This window comes from Labrus mixtus, chromosome 7 (assembly GCF_963584025.1).
Source record: "Labrus mixtus chromosome 7, fLabMix1.1, whole genome shotgun sequence".
In the NCBI taxonomy this organism is placed as follows: Eukaryota; Metazoa; Chordata; class Actinopteri; order Labriformes; family Labridae; genus Labrus; species Labrus mixtus.
In genome coordinates, this window is record NC_083618.1 from 26,086,372 (window position 1) to 26,094,323 (window position 7,952).

Genomic DNA, 7,952 nt, shown 5'->3' on the forward strand with positions numbered 1-7,952 from the left:
TGTGTAAACTACAGACTGTTTTGTCACACTGTTAATAGCTACTTAGCTATGCTAGGTATGTGTAGACTAACCTGGTCCCTTACTGGTGAACATGTCACTTATTTTGAAACATTTCACTTAGTCTATTGAAGGGCCATTTACCTTTCTTATTCCCTCCCTCTCTGTTCCACCTTTCCTGTTCTTGTGACCGTCCATTTCACTTGCCGCTAATGTTGTCAGTGGCTATTTCCAAAACCGCCTACTATTACACTATGTTCGACAGTTGTATGTAAACGATTGTCAGTCGGGTGGTTATTTTGCAGAATACCAGGCCTGGCTAAGCTAGTTTCCTGTCCTGGAATGTGGAATTCCAAGACAGTCCGGCTGATGGCAAACGTCCCTACAGTGTAGAAACAACTTACGGTCTGGAAAAAGCTGACAAAATTCATTTAGATTTTCATGATATTGGGAATCATAAAAGATAAAAGGTGGTATCTTGGTGTGGTTTGGTGTGCTTGTGATTATTTCTCCAGTTACAATAGCGGTTGCTGTCCATCATTTCGATCTCTGACCTGGCACTTTAAACTGTGGAAAAGTACGTGAGGAAGACTGGTCGGATGCACGCTGTAGATTTTTTTTCTGAAACGGCATACTGCAGATATCGCATACTGCATGCTTAGGATATTTTCAAACCTCCAAATCCTGACATTTTAATTTACGGCAAACCCTCATGTATAGATCCCACAGATCTGCACTGGTCACACAAGACGTCAGGCACAGGTGCCCTCCTTAGCAGCCTGTTTGAGTTGGTTGTCACCAGTGTTTGCCTCACTGATCATAACAGTGCTACTTCTAGCCTGAACCCGACATTTGTGTTTGCTCGTTTTAATATGGCTTTTCAACTTGCATGCCAGAAAATGGACACTTGCAGACAGTGTGTAGTTAAAACAACATATTTACTGCCTGGTACTTTTCCCAGGAAGCTGTTACTCTCCTGGAGCTATTTGGAAAACACTGACTTCCTTTTCAGTACGATAGGTTATGCTGCGTTCCATTTACCTCAGAACTCGGATCTCGGAGCTGGGAACGACGTCACACCTGAGTTAACTGCGTTCCAGTTGCATGTCGGACAAGCAACATGGACGCCTACAGAAGTTACTATGTTTTGTTAGCTAATACCGGATGTTAACAACACACTACGTGATAGTTTCTGAATAAAAATAACATGACAACACCTCCACAGAGAGAACTTGCACGATACCATCAGTGTGATTGATTGATACTCAAAAAGACGACGAAGCTGCTAATAAACTCAACAGTTAAACATCCCTGTTTTAGTTTCCAAGTTGACTTCAGGGGGCGTTCCTGATGACGTATCAGACCGGCAACTTGGAATTTCCGACTTCCTAGATCAAATGGAACACAGCACTAGCCTACCTGCAGTTACACAGTACCTGGGATACACTGTCAGTATTTTGGCGTAAACCTGAAACTCATGTATGTTGAAAAAAGGATTGTAGTCTAAACTGAAAAAGGAATGAGTAGTTTCCAAAAAAAAGGCGAGCTAACAATGTTTGCATGCCTGTCTCATTGGTTTAAATCTCCCTCTATGACTCCAGACAATTACGTTTTTGACCTTCAGCTTCATAGATGAAAAATGTCCTGCAGCCACAAGCCTAATCCACGGCTGGAAACTGTCTCGAGCCATGCTGCGACGCAGTCACCCATCGAGCTCCATTATCTCCCGAGGGAAACGCTGTCTGTCCTGATGTCTGCATATCTACCTTTACGACACTCTCTGTCCTAAAATCCCAAGAGACAGACACAGCCTGTGGAGAACAGGGTGAGGTCTGTCTGAAATCAGACTTGAGATAACATGAAAAGGCTCAGACAGCCTTTTAATCACACGGAGGAGGAGTGATCAGAAGTTTGGACAAAGCGGGTTGATTGTGTTGAGTTAGTGGATGAGCTGTAGTTGCTGTTTTATTAATCAAACCGGTGTCACAAAATTCGGCCTGAACGCATTAGTGTCAAAGTGGAATTCTTGTGTCTGAGGAAGTTGCAGTACTGCAAGCAGCCATTGGGTGTCCCTGCTCCACCAGTAACATCAGCTGGTTGTTCATATGGACTCTGACGATGTTCTTCCTGTTCCCAAACCCAGAATGGGTGACTGGGGCTATAAGTCTACATAAAAACCCAGCAGCACCTTTCTCTTTATTTTCCTGTCCTCCATATGTGCATGTTTTTGTTCTACAGTCATTATGAGGATTAAATACACCCATAAGGCAAAATTCTGCCATAACCAAACAACAAAATAGGTTGTTTGTGTCCAAAATTACCCTGAGTGTTTTGCTCAGCTGACACACCCATTTGTAGGATGAGGATAGAGGACTTCACTCAGTGAAAGCTCAGTGTCTCCAATTGAACAATGAATGAACAATGACGGTGAGGGGATGCTCATAGTGCAGAGATTTATCTCTTGACTTTGCAGTTCTCTAATTATTTGGAGCCTTTCAGCTTATTGATTTAGTTTCAGCGATGAATGAGAGATAAAGCTGCTCCACAAGTGTCACATTTCAATCATGTTTGCTAACACTTCAGTCATTACAACTTGTTTGAAAGAATAATAATAATGAGTTAATATTGTGTCAACAGCTACCCAAAGTGACAGAAGATGAGTACATGCTGGTTTAATATCAGAGGGGTTTTATGATGAAAAGAAATCAGCATTTGTTTTTTTCTAATCATAGACCAGACCTAATCTGTTTAATGGTTTCCTTTGGTCTCCGCAGAGGACGGTCATTATTAAAAAGACTGCAGGATGTCACTTGTTGGGCAAAATATGTTGTTTTCAGTGTTGAAACCAATGTCTAAGCCCTGTGTTCTGGAGCAGAGTCAAACAAGATTATAATCTTCATGACTGGGCACTGGTGAGTTTTATGTGTCCTCTGTTGCAGCATCAGTAGTTCAGCTTAAAAAGAAACCCATTAGAATTGGTCGGATTGATTATTTTTGGAGTTGCAATCAATTCAAGACGTTGATACAAATACTTTAAATATCTTGCACTAAAACCTTGAACCCAAAACGATTGCACTGTGAGTCCATAACTCCAATATTCACCTCATTAACCTCTGTGTGTTCCTCATTTACAAACCTCAGGTTGCAGTGCAGTGATTTACTGGAAGGTTCATGCTGCTTTTATGTTTCCCTTGATCACTCCGTCATCCAATTTTAGAAAGCGATATTTACAAGATATGACAGATTGATGTTGCACTATTATCTAGATGGACCGTTAAATTAACAGATGTCTCCGGTGAAGTTGGACACAAATGTTATCATCCTTGGTACAGGTTCAAAATCGAACTCTGTGCACGTGTTGCTGCTGTAGGGAAAATTGCTTCATATGGAGTATAAAAGTGCTGTTATCTGGTTAGAGTAAGGGTGTTTTTTAAATTTGAATCCAACTGTAGCTCAAAATGTTATTGTATTTCTTGACAATCTGAAAAAGAAAATGAGTAATTCATTAATTCAGTTCTGTTATGTAAATATTAGCAGCCTGGCAAATTAAGATAATTCTCTGAAATCATGAAACCGTTGCTGAAGAAGACGGTGCTTAATTAAAACAGCACCACACAGAAATCAAATGACAAAAAAAAACAAAGGAAGTATTACATTTATGTTGGTTTCATGTGTAAACTCGAGGAAGGTTACAGTCTCTACATTGCTCCTCACAGATCAGACGTTTTTTTGTCTACCAACGTTTTTTTGTTTAAAGTTTCGTGCTTCACGTTCATCGTGTATACATTTCTAAGTCTTCATTGAAAGCTACATTTTGATTCAATGGTGTATCTTTTTTTCACTTGCCAGGTCAAGCATTCAAACTTTAATCCAAATTCATCAACTTCGAACAATTTTTTACTTTTTTAAATGCAAATTAAAATACTTATGAAAAGGTGTGAACACATGTATACTAGCTTGCATGGATCCAATCTTGTAGATTTGAGTTTCTGGTAAGTAAGTAACTATTTACAGTTACTATCAAAAAGTAACTGAGTGACTAACTGATGTTTAAAGGTTTTGTTAATTAGTTCTCAGATGGCAACAGACGAAACAGCTGGTATGAAGCATGTTGTCGACAATACCTGTCTATCAGTCTGTTTACTTCTTCCTTATTTCTAGATCATGGAGCTGGTAGTGATGTAAAATCAAGCCTTGTGTGATTGGATGGAGTAGCTCCTTGTTGGTCTCCTGTGTTTGCAGCGCTTGGCTAGTTCAGTAGAAGCGTGTTGTTTAGCTCGGTGCTTTATGAGAACAGACCTAAAATTCTTGGCAGTGGACCAAGTTTTCCTTCCTACGCATGGATTACAACTCACCGCTTTAGTCGTGCCCTTTACCTAGAGAAACATATCCTCTGTATTTCCGAGACAGAAAGCTCTCGCCTGCATGATCATCAGCTGTTATTTGTGTGTGTTAACTCCACTACTGATATTCTTTCTTCCGGGATGCCGCAGTGCTGACGCAGCTTAACCTCACCTGCTGAATCCATGTCAATAAACCTCAATCTTATGTAGTTGTCTGCTTTTTCATGGAAAGTAACATGTAAAGAGTTCTTTTATTTTTTCCCAACACCACTGCCAAAATAATTGCTCTCGCCACATCCACCCTCACATTACTGCACAGTGAGACCATCACACGCTTTGCAACCACAATAAAACAGGACATCACACTCGGCGATTATAGAGTCTGTTGGGGTCCTGTAGGCAAAAACCATTTGGGGGCCCCTCCAACCAGCGTTCAGTTTTTCCTCCGCTATAGACAAATAATTCCTCTACATCATAATAAAAGTTGACTTTCATTGACAAACTTTGGTTTTCACAGCAATAATGCATGCAACGCGTAGAGGGGCAACGAGAGTTATCGTGTAACATTTGGCCCCCTTAGGGAGGTTTCCTACTGTCATTACAAAATTTGCACATTTTGGGCCACTGCTTTGGTTTAAGTTTTTTTTTTTTAGCCGTCAGGGGCCCCCTATACTGGTCTGGGACCCCAAGCAGTTGCCTGCATGGCCTGTTAACAAACAGCTCCTCTGATCACACTCCAACCACATCAGCACCTTACTCTTCTGCCCTCTGGGTGTAGGTACAGAGCCCTGAGGTGCAGGAAGGCTCGCTTCAGGAAAAGTCTGATACCTGCAGCAATAACTGCCCTTAACAGTTAGGCCTGATGGAATTTCCTGCACTGTGTACTGTATAACGTAAACTGTTGTTTTTCTCTGTGCTGTCACTGTCATTAATGTTTCTAGTTTAGTTTTGTATTTTGGGTATTTCAGTGTTTAGATTTCCTTGTTTTAATTTCTCATTCTTCCCTAGTGTTGCTTAGTTGTCATTTTCTTACTTGATGATTGTCTGTCCTATGTGGCTTGTTTCCCTTGTGTGTTAATGTGTCCTAGTTTGGTCTTTAGTGTTTCCTGTTTCATTTTGTAATTTCTTATCCTTGTGTTTCTCTATGTTCTAGTGTGTATAATTATTGTTACATTATTGAGTTATGTGTGTCTTCAGTGTTTCCTGATTTATATTGTGGTTCTGATCCTCAGTGTTTCTTGTCTTGTGTTCATTCCTGCCTCTCTGTGTGTGTTTTCCTCCAGTCCTGATTGCCCCGATTGTCTTCACCTGTGTCTGATTACCCCATGTCTGTTTTCGAAACCGTGTACTACACTACTAGTACGTACTGATTTGGCCAAAATGCAGTATGCAGTATGCAAACAACTGTGAGATCCGCAGTATGCCAAAAATACCAGGATGTCATACTGATTTTGGAAAAATGTGCAGTATGCATCGGACCAGTCTACCTCGCGTACTGTTTCCCACAATGCAAAGTGCCAGGTCAGAGATCAAAATGCCGGAGCGCAGCTGTTTGAACTCGCCGGTGGCGGTGACTGAATGTCTTGCCACATTATGGGCCTGAACCAATAACAAATATGACATGTTCATATATTTATATGTCTTACCACCTCCGATTTTCCTTCTTTTTAGACTGTACAGTGCATGTGCCACAGCTGGACAAGCAGCTGCAATTACAGGGTCCTTGGCTTGCTCTATTGCTACATATTATTCACAGCTGAGTAAAAGTTAAACCTGAACGTCTGAAAAGTATACTACAAGTATATATTTTAATATGTCAATTACCTCCAGATGGGCTGTTGTTTACTTCCGCATTCCAGGACCGGAAACCAGTTTAACCGTGCCAAGCGTACTGCAAAATAACGACGACTGGCAGTCATACTACATACTACTGTTGAACGCTTTAGATAGTAGTATGTAATATGCGGTTTCTGTTTGATGTTTCCAGTGTCAGTATTTCCTCGTGTTTCCTTGGGACTCTTGGTTTTCTACCTGTGGATTTTTGGTTGGACTTTTGTGGATAGCGTTCTTTCATAGCGAGCTAAAAACTCCTCACAGGAGCTTTGCTATAAAATTTTATGAGTAGCACATTTCATTTTTATTTATTGGCTTGGGTAAGGTGTGCAGATTCTGGAGATGAATAGTCCATGGGAAGTAACTGCAGGATCGCTACACAAACGTGTATTGACAAATTGTGACAAAAAGACAGACAGGAAGACCCACAGCTATAGAGAGAGAGTGACAGAGACAGAGACAACAGATTCCCCACTGCTCTTGTAACTCCTTTTCAACCCTTTGACATGTTTTCTCTTGACGTGAGCGAGCTATTTTTCTCACTGTTTCTCGGCTTCTGAAATGTCACACAAGTTCTTGTGAAAGCTGCGGAGCTGCTGTGTCTCTAGTACGAGAGAAATGGGGAGAGTGTCACAGTAATTGTAGTATGAAGACTCTCTCTCTCTCGTTCTGTGTTTGATTTTCGAGGGTGCTGAGGAGAAAATTCTTGTCTTCAATAAAAAAAAAAATGTGTAAGTGGATCAAAGTGTGTTGGGGGCACGCTAACTTACACACATATACACACAATAATGTCATACATGCACAATTACACAAACATCAACATGTAGCTACCCTGCAGGTTCTATCAAGCTAATGGGAGCTGACAGTGAAATCACAGTCACAAACATCGCTCTCTCTCTTTTATCTCATCTCTGTTTCATCTTCCTCCCACCTCCATCCTTACATTTTCTTTACTCTCCTCCATCGCCCATTATTCAATTTCACTTTCCTGTTCTCCCACACTCTTCATCTTCATTTCTCTTCTCTTTTCTTATTTTGTTTTTTTTCTTAAACTAAATGACTGATTATGCCTCTTCTGTATTTTCATAAAGAGACACTATAAGTACAACAATGAGAAGAACAGATGGGCTGCTTATTTCCATTTGATTGATGTCAACACTGAGGGGGAAAAAAAAAAACATATGGCTGTGCTCAAAGTTTAAAAATAGACTTTAGAAAGCACATATTCATTACATTATACGCAAACACACTTGTCCTCCTGTATGTAAAGATACGTAGTAATGCTTCATATTAAATTTGAGTCAAAGTTTTGTTGGATTTCATTTTTAAAGAAAATGAAACCTCATGTTATGGTTATTACTTCAAAGGTTATACTCCAAAAACCGCATTTCAACATCTTAATGGCGCTCTTTCTTCACTGTTAGAATACAGGAAGACTAGAGCGATTGTATCTGATTGATGGATAGGTTGGTGGGCAGTTGTGCTTTGACTGAAGTGGAACTCCATCATTTGCATCCCAAAGCATCATGCAGACAGGTTTTAAAAAAAGGGACAAAAGCGAGGAAATGCTGGGAGTGAGTGTGATGCAATTGGTGTAAAGCATGAATAAGTGGCTAGGTGAGTTTCTTTACATTGTCAAAAATAACCAGTACAGGTTCCACAAAATGTTGCCTTCCTATGACTTTTTCTTTTCACAACATGGATCTTATTCCCTTAAATCTGGCAGCTCAGACTTTGGGTCATGTTAATTTTTTTCACTCACCACTTTTGTTTTATGCT